This window comes from Canis lupus, chromosome 25 (assembly GCF_003254725.2).
Source record: "Canis lupus dingo isolate Sandy chromosome 25, ASM325472v2, whole genome shotgun sequence".
Classification (NCBI taxonomy): Eukaryota; Metazoa; Chordata; class Mammalia; order Carnivora; family Canidae; genus Canis; species Canis lupus.
The window spans coordinates 8,040,709-8,062,199 of NC_064267.1; the positions used below are offsets into that span (position 1 = coordinate 8,040,709).

General features: G+C 37.4%; 1 protein-coding gene across 7 annotated transcripts in view; it reads right to left on the reverse strand.

Annotated features, from left to right (window-relative positions):
* Nucleotides 1-21,491, reverse strand: part of FRY (FRY microtubule binding protein) — a 428,614-nt gene that overhangs the window by 233,140 nt on the left and 173,983 nt on the right. The window lies entirely within an intron of this gene.

Consider the following 21,491-nt stretch of genomic DNA (forward strand, 5'->3'; position numbering starts at 1 on the left):
AGAGACGGAGAAAGAAAATGCAAAGTTAACTTAAAAACAAAAGTGTAACTAATTGATCTTTCAGTGGCCATTATTTCTGACAGAAGACTTCTATGAGGGTCAGTGAAAATCTATGTCTTCACTACCATGGCCTCAAAGAGCATGAAACCCAAGTAATTTTCTGTTCTTGATTTACTCAGGGTCATTGAAGGTTTTTTTTTTTTTTTTAGCAACATAGGTTGGAATTACAAATGGCGCAGTGTGGGGAATTGCCTGATGAGCTGAAGCCTTTCACAGGAAAGAGAATCATGTCTGAGTTACCCACATGAACACTTCAAGTGATTCAGGCAAGCTAAGGTGCCGGCAAAGATGCCCCATGTTACCGCTGAGTCTTACATATTTGAGGTTTGTAACCTTTTTTAAAGAGTTGGCTGGTGGGCACATGCAGCATTTGGTTTATGTTTTACTAAAAGGGGTCCAAATAATTACAATACAAGGGTCTGCCTATGGAGGTATCTGTGTTTTTGCTAACAAGGATTCTTTCTCAACTCTTCTTTCCACGTCTGAACTGGAATCAAGACTTGACTGAAAATTTGCACTTTGTCAGCTTCCAATCTCTGGTGCTATTATTAGACCAGCCTTCCAAATGATGTGACTGTCATTCAATTAAAAGAACATGACTTAAAGCAGCTTCATAGAAATATGAAATGAAGTATTTGTCATTTTATTGTTCACTCTTTTTACAGATACCTCTTCCCAAACCACATTTGAAGGCAGTGTAAGGAGGAAAAAAAGGGCAGCAAAGAGTGTATTAATGGGGCACTGAACTAGATTCAGCTACTCTGTTAGGCACTTTTCACATTTCACAGGGGCCTCACAGTAACCTTATAAGGTAGGCATCACATCTCCATTTTAAGAGTCCATGGAAAGGAATAAAAATAAGATTGCCCAAGGTCATTCAGATGGAGGTTTGTAGGACTCCCAGGGTCACTGCATTTATTTATTTTTATTCTAGTACTTCTCTTAATATGAATTGGAACTTCTTTTTTTCTGCTTTTTTAAATTTTTTATTTTCTCTCTCTTTTTAAATTTAAATTCGTTAGTTAACGTACAGTTTTGGTTTCAGGAGTAGAATTCAGTGACTCGCCACTTACAAATAACACCCATTGCTCATCACAAGTGCCCTCTGTAATACCTATCACCCATCTAGCCCATCTCCATACCCACTTCCCTCCATCAACCCTCAGTTTGTTCTCTATCATTAGGAGTCTCTTATGGCTGGTTTCCCTCTCCTTTTTCTCTTTTCCCCCTTCCCATATGTTCATCTGTTTTCCTTCTTAGAATCTACATATGTGTAAGATCATATGGTATTTGTTTTTGTCTGATTGACTTATTTCACTAAGCATAATACACTCTAGTTCCATCCACATTGCTGCAAATAAAATAGCAAGATAGCCAAACTATGGAGAGAGCCCAAATGTCCATCAACTGGAGAATGGATAAAGAAGATGTGGAATGTATATATACATATATGTATATACACAATGAATTGCAACTTCTAAGCAGTGGTAACCTTAGTGTATTTGTCTTTGTATATGTTTAAGAGCAGCCCTCAAATAATCTACTTTTTAAAAAATTTTTACCTAGAAATTTCACTTATTCAAAACCCTGCTGAATTCTGGAGATTGCAATCTTATTTGATGCCCTCCATGATCTATTTTTCCTTCTGTGATAGCCAGGCACTTACTGCTTTGGGGAGTGTCCTAAGGGCATGAATCACATTGTTCTCATCTTTGAGTTTCTAAAGTCTAGTAAAAGTTGAATTAATGAATAATTAAAGGTGTCCTTATAGTCTAAACAGATGGCACAAAGTCCTTCTATTAAAGTTCAGTCTTTGATACTAAGAGTTCCTACCTCACCTCGTTCATCTCCACTCAGAGCTTACTTCTCCTCAGCTGGACATTATTTTAACATCATAATTTCCTCCTCAAATTATATTAGATTAAAAGCAATCATGGATGGGTGAAGGCTCCTAAAGTCTTAAGTGACAGCTGTCAGCTGATGGCTGATAGTAATTTAAAAATCAGGAACAACAAAAGGCAGACATAAAACTTTTGAAGGACAGGAAGTTAAAGATAATTTCGTATAAAGAGTTGACCTTTAACATTTCAAGAGCTCCAAAGGTAGCCATATACTGTAGAATTTTTAATAATTAATATACTTGCTGATGATCTGAATTCATTTAGATATGGTTAAATTATGTTAGCATCCTATAGCCACAGACATAATATAGAAAATACTAAGGTAATATACTTGCTGATGATCTGAATTCATTTAGATATGGTTAAATTATGTTAGCATCCTATAGCCACAGACATAATATAGAAAATACTAAGGTAATAGAATTCTATTCAAAATTATTAAGTTAAATGTTTTGACACTTCAAGGGTTAAGCTTCATGACTTGGAGAGGATTGCTCAGAGATCATTTGTTCCCTGATGATGCTAAATAAATGTCATGCATTTTAAACTATATTAATATAATCTAAATTTAATAAAATCAACTGGATTACTGGCATGTTTAATTGATAGTTCCATAATAACCCTCAAATCTAAATTAAATTATTACTTTAACAGTTAATCTAATATTCATAAAAATTTCCTTTATGCTTCTGGGTGGCCTGGTGGCATGACTGCAAATATTTTTAAGAGCAAATAAAAGCTCAAATCCGATCCTTCTACCTTCACAAGCTTAGAAGTTACAAGGAAGTCCTTGGGTGTGTTTAGTTTACCTCACTGCTTCAGGAAAGATTGTTCTTAGGCTACTGGTCGACTGATAGCTATTTTACTAGCACGAAGGTTAGATCATATAACCACTCTCATTAAAGGTAGCCTACTGGCCTATTCATTTTCGTTAATGTCAAAGTCAATCCACACTATTCTATTATGGGAAGCAAGAAATATCCTTTAGACATCAACCAAGAAATTTTTTCCAGCTTGAGGAAAAAGCCAGCGTTTAAAATGATCACATTAAACACTATATCATTCAAAACCCTTAAGTGACAAGAAACTTAAGCTGATGATGATTCTTGGGTTTTTTTTTTTTTTTTTTTCATTATTGGTCTTGTAAATCCAGTATTTCTTACGGAGGCTTTAGAACTAGCTTGTGATATAGTTAATGAAACATTTCAGTAATAAAGTGGTTACATTTTATATGTATAATAATTAGTCTTCCTGGAAACATAGTATATACAAGTGTTAAAGTATTATCACAGAAAAATGGCAGGTAACAATAGATGCCAGTGCCAAAAGGATTATACCATTTCACTCTTTTTCCATGAGATAACATAGTATAGAATATACTCATTCATCTGTATTAATAAATCTTTCAGAGACAAAGAACCTCTGAGGCTGTCTTAAGGTAGGAATCAAGTAAAACACCAGAATTAAGTAACCATAAGCAAACATCACCTGCAGCCTAGTCTTTTCCTGGTAGAAACCATAATAAGATCCAGAGAACTTCTAAAAGACAATGTGTCATTGTGCCTGGAAGTAGTGGCTATCAAAGAGGCATCTAGTAGTAGGTAGTGTTTGCCAAGCATGTCATTGCCTCGACATATGCTGCAAACAAATGTAGCCTAAAATGTTTACCCGGAAGACCTCTAGGAAAATACCAATGTCCTGGCACAGGGTGCCTCTGGAGGCAAGCCACCACTAAGGTGGTGTTCTACCAGACAGGTGTGCTATGCTTATTGGGTACAGATTGTCTCAACCTACATTGAGACCCTCTTTAAGCCTCCATGTATTACCCATGGCATAAATTACCAGGTAGACTTAAACTCAGCCTTGGGGAGGAGAAGCAGAAGGGATTCTACGTGAATGAGAAGTGAAAGAACTTACATATTACATGTTCTTATGTACTCTAAATGCTTTTTCTCCAAAAAGTTTCTCTCTTGATTTCCATTAATCAGCTTATAAATATTCCCTTGTTTTACAATAACAATCCCCAACTGGATCTTTCCCCTGCCTACAGTCTTTAAATTATACTATTTTGGAGGACTATTGTGTTGATCTTGTTTCTTGAATTTAACTCTTTTATTTTAGGGGAAATGGGCTGACAAAAGCCCAGAAATAATCCAAAGCTGGGGAGTTCTATAAAAAAAAGTACAGATTCCAGAGCCTCAACCTCTGGTGAGACTAGAATCCATCTTTTTTTAAAAGCTCCATAAGTGATTCTGATGTACAGCCAGGTTTGGAAGCTACTGATAGCCTCTGAGAATATGTAATAATGAATGTGTAATAATGAATGATAATTGAGTATTCTGTTACTGTCTCCCTAACAGGGGAATGCAGAAGAAAGTTTAAAATAGCTAACTGTTTGAACAGAGCTATCAAGCTGGTAACCTCAAACTTCCAACTTCCAACATAATGAAACATCAGGAAGTAAACCTAAAAAATCTTAAGTTTTGCTTATTCTTTCCTTAATTTGTGTCTTACCTTAAAACAGCCTCATGTAGTGGAAAGGGAGGTGGGCAGGGAGGGGGTTGGGGTGACTGGGTGATGGGCATTGAGCGGTGCACTTGACGGGATGAGCACTGGGTGATATGCTATATGTTGGCAAATTGAATTCCAATAAAAAAAAAAAAACAGCCTCACAAGTTCCTCTTTTCTGCTCCACATAGATATCAATCCCAAATCTAAGTACATTATACACAGACTAACACAAATCCTCACTCCAACTCTAACTTTTATTTACACTCAACTCAAGCAAATGGGATACAGAAAATAAAAAGGCAAGATGTAACAAATGATCATTTGATGGATGCAAAATGTCTTAAAAGCACTCACACAATTAATGACTATGCCAACAAAGGCAGGGCAATGTCATTTAGTTTAGAGTCAATCTCCTGGAATCCATTAATAGTCCTTAAATACATTTCTGAATAGTTGCCCAGAATAGAAAAAAAGGGTGTGTGCATATGTGTGCTGGAGGATAAAGGGTGAAAACTTCTGAAGGATTTTCAGAATTTCATCCAAAATATCTAAATACCCAGGAAAATAAACCTGACCATGGGAGCTCAGTTCCGATTGACTGGAGTTCAGGCATGTCTAGTCAGAATGAGAGTAAATAACTACTTGTATCAAAGAGAGCATCCTTTAAAGCAAGACTTCTGAATTCGAAGTTTTGACTGAAGACATTAACTTTCTCTATAAAGTTTGCCAACTCTAGTCACATAGTTTATGCCAGGAGCTCAGGAAATTAGCCCATAGTCTTTTATGCTACTTTTTAAGAAAGCATATAGAAGGATCCCTGGATGGCTCAGTAGTTTAGCGTCTGCCTTCTGCCCAGGGCGTGATCCTGGAATCCCGGGATCCAGTCGTGCGTTGGGCTCCTTGCATGGGGCCTGCTTCTCCCTCTGCCTGTGTCTCTGCCTCTCTCTGTCTCTCTTTTGTCTCTCTCTGTGTCTTTCATGAATAAATAAATAAAATCTTTAAAAAAAGAGAAAGCATATAGAATCCAACAGTGTCTAAGAACAAACTATCCTGAATGTTAGGGACCCACACAGCTAAGTATCCCATCCATTTCCATTCAATGCTTATGAATCATCTATACTGGTTTTATTTAGAAGCAAAGAGAAATTTGCAAAAGAGAAATTTATACACAGGAATGTATAGAGTAAGAACACCACTATTTTGGGGGCTATAATTGGTTTTCTGCCAAGTTAAATTTTGCCTTTCCAAGTACAGTGAAGGAGTAGGGAGAGAGAAGGCACATAGCTTTTTACTGTTAAGGAATCCTCTTTCCCTACCACCTTCATTTCCATAATCTTGCACTGCCCAAAAAGGATTCTTTGAGACAACTCAGTTTACAACATGTTCTCCTTGTATTTTGGGTTATTGATATTTTTGAGAAGCAAAAAATATGGCCCAACAAAAGGTCCTTCTTCAGGTAAGATGTTGTGTCCAAAGCAGGGCATCAGGAGGAACCCACCTGTACCTAAATGAAGCAAAATATAGCTTCTGTGGCAGCATGGACTGATAAGTCCATGTTTAAGGGCTGTTTCTGCCATACAACTAGCCATGGGTCCTTGGGCAAGTCACATAGCCTGAGACAGACTATTCATTTGCAAATATGAGAAATTCAGACTTATACTATGAAAAAAACAGCAATCCTGCAGCATTTTAGAACTAACTAAACATTCCTTAGGCTAATCTAGGTTTCATTCAAAGAAGATCTCATATATCTAGCAGGCAGAATGACAAGCTTAATGTCAGAAGGCACTACTAAGCACAGTCAGTGTAAGGCAACTCCCAAAATGAAATCCAGGTATAGAGTGTCTTTATTTTATATTATGATGGTGAAATGCCTTAAAGTCCAAGATCTTATTGAAAAACAATTCAAGACAATTTCTTGTCTGTGCTGTTTCATATGAGCCACATATAACTATTGCACTTCAACTGTGACCAGAGCAACTGAGTTACTGAATTTTAATTTGCTTAAATTAAAATAAAAAAACTGGTGCTCGATTCACTTATTGAAAAAAATTTAGGTATGTTTGGAAGAATTGCATATGTGAAACTATATTTAATTATAAATTTTATGAAATCTAAGTAGAAATCAAGTATTTTGACCAATTTGGTATCCACAGTTAGATGTGCTGGAGGTGCAAAATAAACATTGGATTTTGAAAAAGTATTCGCCCCTCAAAATGTAAAATACTACTAATAATTTTATGCTGATTACATGTTGATAATATTTCAGATATATTGAAATAGGTAAACTATTTTATCAAAATTAATTTCAGATGTTTTAAAGCTCTGTTTAATGTGGCTACTAAAAAACCTAAAATTGCATATGCGTCTTGGATTACCTTCCTATTATACATGCTGTTCTCCAGATCAATTATTACTTTATAAGACAGATATCTGGGAAACCATTTTTGTGAATAAACATGGAAAGCCATTTAGAAAAGCCACAGTGTTGCATATTCATGAATTAGTAAACACCCATAATCAGATATATTCACAAATGATAAAAATATGGATTTATTGATTTAATAAGCAAACATCTATCAATCACTTCAAAAAGTATTAGGCTGGGGCTGAGAGATGATTACCCTTATCCCCACTTGACAGCTGAGAACATTAAATTAATCTATCCAAGATAGCACACTAATAAATGCTAGAGAAAAGGATCCAAATACAGCTTTTCTGGCTTAGAAGTTTTTACCCTTCCTACTATACCAGTTTGCTTCCTAGAAGTTGAGAAGTAAAAACACCATAAAAGATATTCAATGCTTCCACATGGTGCCCAAATCCATGTAACACCAAAATATAAAACTAACTAGAGAGCAGATTTTTAAACATCTTAATACTATCTTAGCACTATTATCATCTACATTATAATAGATGACACACTGATTTGTAAGAGCTCCTGTATTGCCATCAACATTCTCACTAAATATCTCCTGGATTTCCACCTTGCCTGCCTCTTTGGGGTAGTTACCTCACATTTCTTTGCACACAGTGGGTTCTCAATGAATATTAGTTGATTTCTTTAAGTTTTTAAATTTTTAAATTTTATTTATTTATTTTTAAAGATTTTATTTATTTACTTGAGAGAGAAGAGAACGTGAGAGAGCACAAACAGAGGGAGCAGCAGAGGGAGAAGCAGGCTCCCCGTCAAGCAGGGAGCCTGACAAGGGGTTTGATCCCCAGGCCTTAAGATAATGACCTGAGCCAAAGGTGGACATTTGACCCACTGAGCCACTCAGGCACCCCTATATTTTTAATTTTTTAAACCACATTTCTATGGGAAGGAAACCTATAAAACTGTGTAAGATTGTGACTTCCTAAGACAGATTCTCTTTAGGCAAACAGGCACACCACTATTACAATTACAGAATAATTTCATCATGTGCATGTCATGTAGTGGTCTTGGAGTTTATATCCACTTGAAAACTCAGGAGGAATTCATGTGCTAGGAGAATGACCTCAGTATTTAGCTAGAAAAGCTAAACTGACAAAAGTGCATATGAATTTTTAGTAGGCTTCCTTTTCATTCTGACATGCAGTTCTGGAATTCCCTTCCATCTGCTATGGCCAGTCATCAAGCCACTCTTTTGCCTTGCTTCTTCCACGTTGAACTATACTCTTCTTTACTTGACATTCCTTTTCCTCCCAATCATGCTGACCCATCTTCTCTTTCAAAGACCTTTTAAAAATTCCACTTGTGTCACAAAACCTCCCTTTAACCAAATAAGAGGGAAACAGTTATTTTCCTTACGCAGTTAGATCCTGGGACACAATAACTTTGAGCTCCCAAGTTGGAAAGGGGTAAAAATATTTAAATATGTAACTATATGAATGGAGTTTTATTATTGCAAAACCTTTTGGCTTGAATGATTATCTCTGATGTCAACTATATTGCTATAGGGTTCCTCTACCTGAATAATTCTCATTCTCAGGCAGCCGCTCTAGAATCTGTTGACATGCTGACCTGTCTTTCTGAAATACTGTGTGGTGGATATATAATTATAAAAATTAATTTTAAGTTCTTTATTTTGCAATATTTATGCAGAGAATTCAGAGCACACAAGACCGTAGAAGTTTTTTATAATCATGTTAGAGGTGCATGTCTGCCTTACTTTCCTAAGTGATGATCCACATGCCATTACTTATTAACTGTTCTCTGTAGCATTCTGAAATAGTTACTGCCATGCCCTGGCAGCCCATGAAAGTCAATGCAACTTCTAAAAGTTCTGTCATATAAGGGCAGGGAAGGAGGCATTGGAATCAGAATCTGATTCAACTAGCCTTAATGGGATGGAGTTTGAATTGGCATAAAAACATAGAAAAATATGTCATCATCAAGTTGCCTAGGACTGGGAGAAATTTCCTCCTAGAAGAATTTATAGAAAGTTATTTTTTTAAAATTTTTTTTAATTTTTATTTATTTATGATAGTCACACAGAGAGAGAGAGAGAGAGGCAGAGACATAGGCAGAGGGAGAAGCAGGCTCCTTGCACCGGGAGCCCGACGTGGGATTCGATCCTGGGTCTCCAGGATCGCGCCCTGGGCCAAAGGCAGGCGCTAAACCGCTGCGCCACCCAGGGTTCCCCCTAGAAGAATTTATATGGGTATACATGGCCCCAGAAAGCTCACTGCTCTCCTTGAGGAGGGAAAAGTGAAACAATTGATAATTGTCTGTCACATGGGAGCAAACCACGTGTGGCTATGAGTACAGTACAAAGCAGCTAAGAGAGATCATCTTGAACCTCATTTCTTAAGAAGTGCCAATGTCAGGACCCTTCATGGTGCATTGGTTTCCTGTGACAATCATAGTACACATTCCTAGGAGACTTCCGTACGTACAAACTTAGACAACTTAGATGAACTGACACCCCAATGCCATCCCAAGGGATTCCAGTGAGCTGTGAGGCATTCATTAGATGCTGCTCCATACATTCAAGTGATCCAAGGTCATTTGGTCATCTAAATTATATATTTTATTAAAAAACAAAACCAAACCAAAACCTGTCAATCTGTAACCTGGGAATAACTATGAAACAAATTCCTCAGAGGCTAGACACAGCAGCTGCAAAACCCTTCTGTGCTATCTCGGTGCAGTAAATCAAACGAGTATTGTCGAGAGAGAACTCTACCATCCCTTTTTATGCTCAACACAAATATTCTATTTAAAGACCACAGTTTCTATTCAACGTATAATTTCAAAACACTGTTCCTCAGGTAATTGTTCCTGTCTCTTTCTCTTTCAGCAGCTTGCATGAGCTATATAATCATATGTGTTTTGTACATGCTTAATAGAGCACATACTGGATCGAGGGTAGAAAACAAATCCTGGTGATTCTACCTCCAATAAATCATTTAAAACTGCTTTCTCCTCTCCAACACCTTTTCCACCATCTTGAGATCCTTGTCAGCTCTTCCCTGGATTATCTCTGAAGTGACTCTCCCCACCTCCATTTTTAGTTAAGGCTCCAAGAATGAGCTGCAATCCCACCATGTTGCTCCCTGCCTAGAAAATCAGTGGAGACTGCCCAATACTTTCCAGATGAAGCCGGGACCCTTCAGTAGGTCTTTCAATGTTCCTCATGAGCTGACACGACTTGACCTATGTCTATCACTATCTGTCAGGGACCCTGGGATCCAGCAGTCACTGCCTGACTGGCCACATCCACACCTCCCTGCATTTGCTCACATTCTTCCCTCTGCCCCTTCCCTCTTCTTCTCTGTAGCATGCTTCAAGGTCAAATGTCACAGACTATTGGAACTATTCCTAGTCTCTTCTCTCCCACTTAAAATGATGAATCACTTCCTCCTCTTGATGATTCTGTATGTCAGTCTCCCTAAATCCAAGCACAACGGCTGGCACAAGTAGAACACCTATTTAATCAGCATTTTTGTTCTGTCTACAACTTCCTTATATCTCCTCTTTCATCAAAGCAGGAGGTGCTTGACCATAAAGCTCATGGAAGGAAAGAATGGGACCTGCCGAATACAGTGCATTCTATCTACCATGGCGCCCTACACAAGGAGGCCTTTAATTAATTACAAGAAGGAAAGAGAAGACTGCTCATTCCCTCTCAGAGACTTCCAGTCCAATTTAGGCTGATGTTTTGAGTACATCCATCTCATGATAAAATTGTGAGAAAATCTTTGGGTTCAAGACTTTTTTCTCATAAGGCAATCAGTTTCTCCAAATAAATATGAAACAGCAGCAGTTCCCACATAAAAAAAGTCCTTGATCAGTAAAAATTACATTAACTAAGTAGATTTCACCAAGAATGATCTCCTTCTAATTTGGCAAAAGTGGCTGGAAGGTTTAAAAGCAAAGTTAGATTAAATTATTATACCTTAAATGACATTTGGGCAAATATTAGTATTTGTTATTATTTTTACAGAGCAATCTTTGAAAGGATTAACAGATTTAAAACAAAAACAAAAAGAGGGGGATGCACAAAATGGGTGAAGAGGAGTGGGAGATACAGGTAGCCAGCTGTGGAATGAATAAATCATGAGGATGAAAGGCACAGCATAGGGAATACAGTCAGTGGTATTGTAATAACGTTGTGTGGTGACAGATGGGAGATGTTCTTATGGTGAGCACAGCATAATGTAGAGTTCTTGAATCACTATGTTATATACCTAAAACCAATGTGACATTGTGTGTCAACTATACTTCAACAAAAATTCTTTTAAAAATAAGACAAAAGCAAAAACAATCTAACAGAAATATTCTCTCAAGTTGGCTGATCACTACATAAATAAAAAATTATTTCACTCTAACTTCATTTTCATTTTCATGGACACATCTCCTCAGAGTTCTGTGAATGTAATGGTGCAAATGACCTTGTTGAATTTACTCAAAGAAAATAGGTGAGGGTCATCGAAGGAAAAGGACTTTACAGCCAAGCGTAGATGTTAAGTTCCTGTTTGAAATAAAAGACTCTGAAATACAAAACATTTGGTATTGCCTGCTAGAGGTTGATCTACTAGTGGGATAAGAGCTAGCTAAGTTTGGCTCTAAACCTCCCATGCTTACTCAGGTCATTTTATCCAGTCTGTTAAACATTTAACAGTTTATTAACAGCTAATGTGCCCTGAAATGTGCTGGGGAATCTGACAATGACAAAATGATTGATTTTTACCCAGTTTTGGGGGGGGGGTACCCAGACCAAAAAAGCACCGTTATGCAACAATGTTACTGTTGCAACAATGGAAGTGTGTGGAAAGCATAGGGGAAGTGGGGCAGTAAGAGAAAACCTCACTCCAAAGGAGACATTTGAATTCATTATACTTGGGAGGGGAGTTTGGCTCAGGTCCAAAAAAACATATCCTTGACGTTTAATTCATGTAATACAGAAAATGCTGCAACTGTAACATATACAAATACCTTGCAATGTTATCAGTCATTCTACACAACTCTAATTTGAAAGAAAGGTATTTCACCTTGAAAGTCTTCAGATGGTGCATTCCCTGAAGTTCCAAAAACATACCTCTTTACCAAAGCGTCTACTAAATGAAGCAGTAAAGATCAGACTGCCAAGCCAAGAAGATGTCAGAAAGAACTTCAGGACTCTTCAGGTCCTGGTCATTCTGTCTTGGCATCGAGAGGACGAGATAAAAGCATTCACTCATAGAGGAATTTAGACAAGCATGAAATAGGTAAATTAATAATAGTAATGGCTACCATTTATTAAGTGACTGCAAGTGAGGCTGTATACTAAACACTTTATAAACATAAACACATTTAATTGTTATGGCTCTGTGGGTAGATACATATACATACTATTTATTTATAAAGACCTGTATGCTAGATAATACCTTTTTAGGGGATCAGATTAAGTAATTTCCATAAGGTCACGTAGTAAGAAAGTGGTCAAGGCAAATCATATGTTTATAAACATCCCAAATCATATGGAAAAAGGAAATAAAACAAGCTTAAATACATTCTTTTCCCGTTTTATATTATAATAAAAAATTAGTGAATCCTGCGGTCAAAAAGGCAGAAGAATAAAGAAGAGACAAAAAGTCAATCATGGCTCCTCCATGTAGAGGCTTCACATTTAAGAACCACAGCCCTGTGTTGCTTCCCAGTGCGGGTATTTAAACTCTCCTTAGGCCAGAACACAATAAAAAGCTAGGTTTGCATAATGGGCCTTTTTTCTTTGTGCCACGTGACCAGTGTTGCATCATTTCCCTCTGCGGCATGGCTCAGTGAAGAGTGTGATTCACTTCTGTTTTCAGCAAGGAAAAATAAAAAGCAAATAACCCAAATGGGATGACACTTCTGCCTGACTCTTCCAGAGTTGGTTCACTTTCCAACCATTTCTTGGTTAAAATGGAGGAGACAAACACTTGCACTCAAGTGCTGAGCTTACATGACTCTGCCAGCCCCAGCACCACTGGGCATGGATAGGTCTTTGACATTAATTTAACACTGCCTGCAAAGAACATTCTAACCTTTTTTCCCTTCTATAGGTCAATAGCAGAAACTTTATGAAAACACTGAGCTGAATAAATCAGCGTGCAGTCCTCTTTCAATCTAAAACAGCCCAGTAAGATGCAGACTGAAATGGGGAGGGATGTCTGAGGGACAGTATCAACAATTTATCTCTATCCTTTTCCCAAAGAGCATTTTCATTCTCCTGGCCCAAGAAGTGACAGTCTCTTAGTCACTCCCTAAAACAACAGCCTTGTCTGGCAGAACAATATGATATTTAATGAGCTCATTGCACCAGTTTGATGGCTGTTATTTTGTGGATAAGGGACACTTGAGAATTGATGAGTGGTCCTTCCCTTACTAGAGTGTGTACACTTCATGATGAGTTAGATCCTCTGCCTGAGCAACCTTTACCAGATAATTATATCCAACTTTTGGTCTTTTTCTTAAGTCTAGGCAACCTTTCCTAATTTCTGCATCATGCCTATCAAGTCCAGGCTCTTCATATCTCACTAGCTTAAAAGTGTACAGAATAATATATTCTAGCATGACAACAATACTCTCACTCCACTCCTGGCCCATGACCCTGAATACAGACTGTCAGTCAGGTGCCGGGTCCATTTTTTCATTCCATAGAACTCCTAATATCACAAAAAACAAATGGTTTGGATATAGATGGTCTATAAAATGAATTCAGATAATCACTCTCAGTTCATAATGACAATTTAATTACTCAGTGTGCTTGCAACTATCAACATCACTGATCCCTGGATAGGGAATCTCACTCTCAATGCCAACACACCATTACAAAAGCAAAGGTAAGATCAGTGCTCAAAGCTGTGGGAAGGACCAGACTGTCCTGGAAAGGCGGTTGGCAGCAGAGAGGCAAGAAAGGAGGAGTTGTGGGTGCTCCAGATGGGATGCTCCACATGATGAACACCTGAAACCAGGTGTTGGCAGAAGTGATGGTGACAGAGATCCAGATGTGGGAAGCGTCATTTGGGAAAGGAGGCATGACAAGTTTTAACAATGTCTTCAATGAACAACAAAGAAGGGCTGAAAAGGACACCAGTTTCTTGCCTGGGACTAATTGATCATGAAATCTGGCATTTACAATAAGGAAGCTGAGCAGAATAAGGGACCTGGAGGAGAGAGATAAAGTCACAGCTTCACCAGGCTGGTGAGAAAAGATTCAGCTTTGGAGATAACTATCAGCAATATAAGAAAGTAGTAGGGAAGATCTGGCCTCAAGGGTCAATGAGTAATATTTATATATAAACCAGTCACTCTTACTTATAACATACAATTCATCTTTCAGGGGTTGATTACTGGTCATACTTTATTGTAATTATCGATTTATGTCGGTCTCCTTCACTAAACAATCTTTCCTTAAAAGCAGGAACTTGGCTCATTGTTCAGCTAAAAGTCATCTTAGGGTATTTGAACTCAAATTTTTTTTTTCTGCTGTCTACACAAACTGCGTCCAAAGGCTGAAAGCAGTGGGTTAATCAGAATAGCAAAAGATGCCTTTCTACTGTATTCAGGAAGAAAAATACGTTCCAGAAATTCCCCCAGAAACTTGAATCACAGTTGCAAGCTTGTGCTGAAGGCTGAGAAGAAGTGAGCACCTGCCTCTTTCAGACATGCTGGGGAAGATGAGCTCAGGAGGGAGGTGGGAAAGGCTCCTGCTGGGCAGCCAATAAGAATAGCAACTCTGGAGCCACCAGTCAATTTGAATGAAGGTGCCAACACTTAATGATGCACTTTCCCTAGGGAAGTCATTCATTCATCTGCTCATTCATTAGTTTCTCACCTATATAATGGTATTTGCCTCAGTAGGATCTGATGAAGTTTAAATGAGATAGGGCTTAGAAGAGTGGCTGAAACTCAGTAGTCTTCCATAAATGCTAGCTACTCTTATTAGACTATTCTAAGACTTACCTGAAGGGTACTATGGGGAGGTAGTAAAGTGAGTCAATAAAGCCCTTTTGGATTAATAGCTGAATCTGAACAATGAGACCGAAATCTAAACCTCATTGGAAAATACTGATATTTCTAAATCTCTGAAAACAGGAAAACATTTTGGTCATTTTGGGGGGTAGGGGGGTAATGACAAAGTTAAGGATATTTCTCTTACTGCTATTGGATGGCATTCAGACAAATTATTTTTTTTTTGTTTTTGTTTTTTTCATTCAGACAAATTAATACTGTATTTGCTCAGTTTAATATAATGACAGATTTCAATAAACCTAATATATTCCTGTTTTCTTTCTCTTTCAACAGACAATTGGGTACAATCTTGAAGGGATCAGGTTTTTGACCTAGTAATGTTCTTTTTTGTAATTTGCCTAAAAAAAAACAAAAACAGACTCAATTTCTTATTGAATGGGCATAAGAAAAACATCAAGGAATGTTCCTTTTTTTCTGAAACTAGAGGCAGAGAGATACAGAATTTTTATTTGAGAACTTTCAAAACTCTTTGCCATTGCTTTTTGATGTTATATTACTGTGGTAACTTAGTAGGGACTATATGTCAATATCCTTCTACTCCTACTGGAATTTCATCAATTTCACCTACTATTAATCAATCTCTTGATCTTGCAAAGAATGATGAGAGGTAGCATAGTTTAGTGTTTACCCTAGACTCTAGGTCTGATTGCTGGCTCTGTCACTTACATGTGGTATGTGTAAAATAGAGTCATGGTGAAGATTAGAGGAAATGATGCAGGTAAAGCATTTAATACAGCACTTAACACTTCGTAAGGGCTTATAAATATCAGCTATTATTACTACGCTTAATGTAATGTTATGTAACAAAAGGTGGGGAGTTATTAATAGTCATCTACCATTGCATGGCTTATATTTTATGGCAGTTCCTATTGTTGCTTACCCTTCTTCCTTGGTAAGAATCTCTATTTTGTTCAAGTAGCAGGTTGAAGTTTCTTGACCTATAGAAAGTGGACCTGCCCCAGTCCAAGGGCATGCATCATAGTTTGTCTAAGCCAACGTGGTAATTTTATTCAACTTTGCCAGTGTATCATCCAACTCCAATCAGGAATGCAAGAGAAAGTTTGCTGGGGGTTTTGGCAAAATTTTCTTTTTGCCAGAAGAAAGACCTAACCTGGACTCCCTCCCTTCCTGACTCTTCTTTTTTAAAGATTTATTTATTTATTTATGATAGACACACACACACACACACACACACACACACACAGAGAGAGAGAGACAGAGACAGAGACAGAGAGACAGAGAGACAGAGACACAGGCAGAGGGAAAAGCAGGCTCCATGCCGGGACTCAAGGATCGCTCCCTGGGCCAAAGGCAGGCGCCAAACTGCTGAGCCACCCAGGGATCCCCCCTTCCTGACTCTTTTCTTTTTTTTAAGTTTTATTTATTTATTCATCAGAGAGAGAGGCAGAGACACAGGCCGAGGGAGAAACAGGCTCCATGCCGGGAGCCCCACGTGGGACTTGATCCCGGGTCTCCAGGATCACACCCTGGGCTGAAGGCAGCGCTAAACCGCTGAGCCACCAGGGCTGCCCCCCTTCCTGACTCTTAAGTGAAGCAAAGATGTCTGGAACTGAGGTGGCCATCTGTGATCATGCAGTGACAAGTGTAAAGATTGGATGGTCTGAGTCTTTGAGCTTCTGAATCCACCTATAACCTCCCATCTCCAGACTGTAGGTTAGGCAAGTAAATTAAAAGTCTTTATTTTTCAGCCATTATGAAGTTATTGTAGTATTTATGGCAAAAGCCTCCTAAAATGACATACATTTCAAATTACTAGACGGCAAGAAAAAGTTCCATGTATTAACCACACTGTTATATCTGTGAATAGTAGGCATATTACTGTACTATGATTAGTAATGAGAGGGATTTAGGATTTAGAATGAAAGTCACTGATCAGAGTCCTACTCTATCATTTCTAATTTATGTTTCTTTTCTTTTTTAAGTGGAATAGTTGGCTAATTTCAAAAGGCAATAATTCAAATTTCAACTCCTTTGCCCCTCTAGGAAAATGACAATAAGCACTGAAGTGACCAACAAAATGGCTAACAAGAGAAAGAAAGAATCTAAGTTAAAGTTGAAATAGATTTTTGAGTATTTAAAATGTGACAGAATTTTAGAGAGAGAATTTTTAGAGAGAATGAAAACGAATTCTCAGTCATAATTTCGACCTTTCTTAAAATTCAACTATTTAGCATTGTTAAATTTTTTTTCAGTTGAAAATGACCAGGTTTTCAAACACCTTCAAAATCGATATCTCAAATGGCATAAGGTAGGATTAGCTTTCCCATAATGATAAGGACTGGGGGTTTGTTAGTAAATAGGACACAAAAATCAATAGGGAATACTAAATTTCTCTTACTTTCCTATTTTCTTGGAACTGTATTCAGTCAAATAAAATAGAGAAGAGGTTGTCCTGAACTCTCACTCTGGAAGAAAAGATGAGAACAGGACTCAGGGCCACCAACATACCGTCAGAGAAGTGAAATAAGGCACCCAGTGTGGCCCAATGCAGGGCTGGACTTCTCTCTAAACTCCCTAAGGAAGCTAAAATACCCATTAGAAAGGTAGAAGTTTAATTTTGGAATGCTGAAATAGTACAAGTGATACTAGAGCTAAGACCATGTTGTCATTCAATAGCAGGATAGCAAGGCCTCATTTTTAGGGGAGATTCACTAAAAATGTGGTTTTCAAAAACTGAAAATTGAGAAGCTGAGTTTTGTTTTTTTAGAGAAAGACTGAAATTTGTCTTCTAATTGGTGTTCAAACTTGTAAATTTTAAACTAACTGCTTATAATTTGCTAAAGTTGTAGGTGATCTACTCAGTTAGAGCAACTTTTTTAGCTGTAAAACTCTTTAAAGCTGTCACAAGTTTTCTACCTAGTTGCACGCATAGAGTATTGGTGGATGGTATAACAAACCAGTGCTTCAGACACATTTTTAAATACTATCTTGCATCCTTATGACCTTTTCTTTATTTTCAACATGGCTTAAATGAAACATAATATCTACCCAAAGCTAAGAGAGTATCCTTTGACTGTATTACCACATGCTAAAAGCTTCTAGAATGCCAGCAACTTCTATAAGCATCACATCACACCATGTCGAAAGAAAATGCTTGTCTCTTGATCAAGAATGCCAGTACTTCAGATTGGAGACAACTCCATTCAATTCCACTGAGTTAGATACACAGTCACTTAATGTAAAAACAAAACAAGACAAAACAAAACAAAACAAAAACAATAGAGAGAACCTGATAGGCTGTGTAGTATGACACCTATTGCTTATTCAGAGTACTTAAAAGCAGACTAGTCCAAGAAACTGATCAAGCTTAGAAAGCCCAAGATGCAGTCTCTACTTATCAGTCAAGTTCGTTAATGTACAACTCAACCTCCTTCAGTTTGGCTTTCATGGCACAGGAGAAATAACGGACACATATTATGATGTTTACACAAACCTTATTTTTCAGTGGAGGCCTTCAAAACCCTTCACATTAAACAGGCAGAGACAAGGTGTCACATTTGTTCCTTTCACATAAGGAAGTGGGGAAAGGAGGCAAATCAAGGTCACACACAGAAAAATAACAGAAAAATGGAAGAAAAACTTAATCTTGTGTTTAAAGAATAGAAATATGCTATTGATTTGACTCTGATGTAATAAACAATTTTCTTGATTTGCCAGATCCTTCCTACATAAATATAGCATTTGAATGGAATTTTACAAAAGTTTCTCCCTAGTTAATCTAATACCCTATCCTTTCCAAGGCTGCCAAAATACATATTTACCTGTTTAAGTCTAAATTCAAAGAAGTCGGCCTACTGTCTCTTAAAATCAGGCAAAAAATTTTAATGGAAATTTAATTTTATATTTGAAAATATACATGATGTTGTGTTTGTGGCATTAGCTGAGAAATTCTGGAAATTTCAAAGCTGTCTTCCACTGCTAAACTACTTTGCACTTTGCAATTGATTAAGAACAGCAGAGGCAGTCAGAGTTGTATATCAAATTAGAGCTGATAAATGCTCTTAAAATAGATCTGAATGCCTTCTTGAAAAAGATTTCAACTCCCTTAAATCGACATGACAACAAATTCTTACAGCAGCATAAAAAGTATTAGCTGAAATGTATGGCTTTGGCTTAAATTTCCATCTGCAGCTCATCCAATGACTACACAGTAGAAAGGAATTAAACCAAAATCAGACTCATTATAGAGTCTGATATGCTGGCAGAATAAAGACTCTCACTGCTTAGCAGCTGGAGTGACTAATATTTAAATGCCTGTGCTTGTATGTTCTGTGAGAAAGAAGAAAAGTGTATGTAACCATATAGGTGAGAGGTAGGATCGTGAACCTTACAGAAATACAGAATTGTCATACACACACCCTTCTCTTTACTCTCAATGTTCTGAAGGGTGAGAGGACGACTCGAAATGAAGAATGACTAGCTTTAAATTAGTCCCAGATCAAAATTCTGATAAACATGGAAGTTGTCTTCACAGTTTTCTAATGTAAAGAATGCCTATTTGAAACACTTGCTGCTCCCAAAACTGACATCTAGTCAAGTGTTTCAGGCTAAATAATTTACATCTCCTTTTCTCTCTTTTCTCTATCCTGCTAGGAAGAGTGTTCTTATAGGAATTTGCCTGCAAACACCAGGTTTCCAACACTCGCCTGATGCCATGGAAGTATTAATCCATAAAGTTAAACTCAACAGAATCTATGGAACATACTCTCCCAAATAAAATTCTTTAGGGCATATACTGTCTATGAAATACCATTAGGCACTTTTTTTCTACATTAATATTTCTGAATTCTTTTGCATTAATACTTCTGAATTCTGAAACTAACCAGGAAAGAAGGTCAGCTCTGAGATCCCTGATGGAAGGATCCAGGTCTAGGTCTGATTCAGTTCTGAAGCTCCCCAAGCAGTGTGTCTGGTGTACAGTGCTCAAAAAGAAGTCCTGAATAGTGTCTGTCTTGCTTCCCTTACACTGTTTAGTGGCAAGGAATTTAAGCAACCACCAAGAAAAGCTGATGCTAAGATAGTAAGTTTTTGAATATAACCCAGTATCGAAAAGTAAAGATGTTCTTATGGAAAAAGCTATTTCTATTGCTTCTTCAAGCCTGAGAGATACTTTTCAACTCAAAGAAGAGAACATTTTTTTACTTGTGTAGCCAACAGTTCTACAGTGGAGAGATATTTAAATGAATATGATGAAAGGAATCTATCAAATGACAGAGATTAGTAAGAAAAAAGATGAGATAAAGCTGTGCACTTTCTTACTCACAAATGCCATTCACCTTTCCAGGAATCGTTGCTTGCTAAATCTTCTGCACTGGATTGTGTGCAAACAGGGGCTGATTCTCAGAAGGTATCACACTGCAGAAAATTAGGCCTGTCTGAGTGCTTAAAAAAGATGACTAAGAAATGGTAGGGTACAAGTAAATCCAGAAAATCATAATATGTATGTTTTGAAAACAGACTCCCTCTGTGTATTTTAAGTAATAGATGCCAATATATATTGCTTTTTTTTTTTTTAAGGTCGTATTCAAAGGTAAAGACCCTGAACTGAAATCATTATTTGTTCATTTGAATCTGATTTGAAACCTCACAAAATATACCTACTTGATGCCATCTGGGTATCTCAGACCTCAGAAGCTCAATTTGGGGGGAATTAAGCCTTATCATCCCAAACCAGGGACATTTAAGAGGAAGGTAGTTTATTCATAATCAATGCATCTCATTCATCAAATGAGGTAATGTTTTTAAAGGTGCTGGGCAAACCACAAGGCACTAAATAAATTTTAGATTCAGTACCAGCAAAGAACATGCACAAGAGGCTTGTGTATGGGGCTGACAATCCATAGAACAGTCCCAACTCAGGAAAATGTCATTTCTCAGCCCAAACTCACATCCAAGCCCTATCATGTTGACTACCACATGAAGCTTAAAAATATAGAAGTTACTAATAAGATGGTCAAGACATATATAACCCATTCAATCCCTTGAACTGTATCCAGAAGTGAACTAAAGAGTCATAGGTATTAAAATGTTTTGAAACAGAGGTCTTTTAAATAAAGGGAATATTTCATGTTATATCATCTGAATGTTTAGTTGAAACATCTGAATGCTGGCAACTTTTTCAAATATTCTAGGCTGTTCCTAGATTGTAAAAGTATCCAGGTTAAAAAAAAAAGTGTCCAGGTCATCTCTCCTTGCCTACCACTGTTTGCAAGTCTGCCTATTTCAGTTCTTGTTGGCACCTTCACCAAGCAGCATGCAAAAGTAGGCAAAGAAGTTGAAATCAAATCATTTTGTGCTGCCAGCCTTGTAGAAGGTTTTGTGGTGGCCCAAATTGGTGCTATCAGGTGAACTGAGATAACTGAATTACAGATTTCCATCAGTCCTGGAGATATTCTCTGTGTCCTCACTGCCAAAGATGAGGAATTTGCCACTGTTTCCTAAACAGAGATACAACATATCAGAGAAACCTCAGCATAGTAAGTAAATGACCATTCTAAAAGAGGTAAAGCTTATTA